Source organism: Myotis myotis, unplaced genomic scaffold (genome assembly GCF_014108235.1).
Source record: "Myotis myotis isolate mMyoMyo1 unplaced genomic scaffold, mMyoMyo1.p scaffold_m19_p_3, whole genome shotgun sequence".
In the NCBI taxonomy this organism is placed as follows: Eukaryota; Metazoa; Chordata; class Mammalia; order Chiroptera; family Vespertilionidae; genus Myotis; species Myotis myotis.
The window spans coordinates 48,023,901-48,025,591 of record NW_023416335.1 but is presented as its reverse complement, the minus strand read 5'-3'; the positions used below and the strand labels follow the sequence as shown (position 1 = coordinate 48,025,591).

The 1,691-nt window shown below is 41.4% G+C and overlaps 1 pseudogene; it reads right to left on the bottom strand.

Moving 5' to 3' along the window:
- Nucleotides 1–369: 369 nt before the first annotated feature.
- Nucleotides 370–1,015, bottom strand: LOC118649918 (annotated as a pseudogene).
- Nucleotides 1,016–1,691: the final 676 nt, after the last annotated feature.

Sequence of the window (1,691 nt, the reverse complement as noted above, 5' to 3'; positions counted from 1 at the left end):
GCTCTCCCTAATTATCTCTTTATCTCTCCTATACTCTCAAGCAGAGAGCATTCTCATTTAAAGAAAAGTGTCTGTAGTGAATCTGTTCAGGTACTCATCATTTCTACCATTGGTTGGTGGGCTTATGCTTAAAAGCATTACACTAATGATATTATGACAAAGACCTACAAAATCTGTCCTGTTTGTCAACTATGCCAGTATCTTTGAAGAGGATTTTGATAGGATTTGTTTTCAGCTATATGTAAGTTATACACAATTATTCCAACTCTACCCTAGTGTAAGGGGTATGGAATTTGAATGCTTTTATTTGGTTATTTATTTTTTATTTATTTTTTTAGCAGCAATATGGTTTATTTATTAATCTGTGCCTTATTGTAGGCACTGGGGCTTGCCCATAGTGCTCTTGATGTATAAAATCTGTACATTCTGCCAGTTCTTTTTGAGCAATGACACCAGGAAATTGAAAGCTATGTGGATGTTGTATACAAGCTCATTATCTGTCATCTTCAAGTGGCCAGCAGCCACTGCCAGACAGGGCACAGTCTTCATCTGGAACTATCTTGTGGATTTCACTTCATAGACTTTGGCCACCACGCTTGCCTTGTGGATCAGCAAGGATGGGAATTTGCCAGCTTTATTCAGGCCTGCGTCCAGGATGCCTGGGATCTGCTTGATCAGAGACTCTAAAGCCAAAAAGGCATCCTATTTCTTGGCCAGCTTCTTGGCCAGCTTCTTATTCTTGTTAAGTTTCTTCAGTCCCTGATGTCCAAGTGGAGGATATCCACGGCCTTGGCCTTAGGTCACAGTGTTGCTAGAATGCTCAAAACACATATGGAGAACTTGGGGCAGAGAGTAGATTTGTAGATTTAAGCCAGATGGTGCTCAAAACATGTTTGTCCTTTTGAGCGTCACAGTCCTTCAAGCTGATCTGTAGCTCCAAAAACTTGCCCTAGTTACCATGCAGGACTTCCCGCAGTGCCTCGTAGAGCGTGTCATCAGAGATTTTGTTGCTCATGTTTCCTCATGCCACAAAAAAACAGAAAGTCCTGGAAGGTTTTAGAAGATAAAAAGCACCACCCCCCCTTTTTTATGCTTCATTTTAATTCCAAATGTATAATTTACCTCCCAACAGATTCATTCTTTTCCGTAAGAGATGGAAACTTACAAACTTGACTATCCTCCCTACCACCCAACTTGTGTGCCCACAAAAGGAAGTATCAGCACTGAGTGGATATAGACATCATCTTGAGTCAAACTGTGGTTGATATACTGTGCCTCTAGGACTTGTTTTCTTCTATAGATGGCAGGCCCTTCCCTGCCTCCCCTTTGGATCTGAAGGACTTTATCCTCTTCAAGCATGTCAAACGTGCAGCCCGCAGGCCACATGCCTCGTTTATTTGGCCTGCGTTAGCCTTGAGTTTGACTAGATAAATGGTATCTTTGTTATGGACCAAAACCCCTGAAGAATTAATGACATTTCCTTTTACTCTCTGTTGCCAGTACTGTGGCCTTCCTGGAACTGTGAGGGACATGTGTTTTCATCTCTAACACATCATCTCTACTTTGGTTGGTAATTATAAAGTCTAATGTGTGATTCTCAATTTATGGGACACTCTATGGGAATTTTGCTGAGAAGACAGCCTGGGTCTTTACTGCAAATTAGGCAAGCATTCATTCTTTATCTAGGCAGT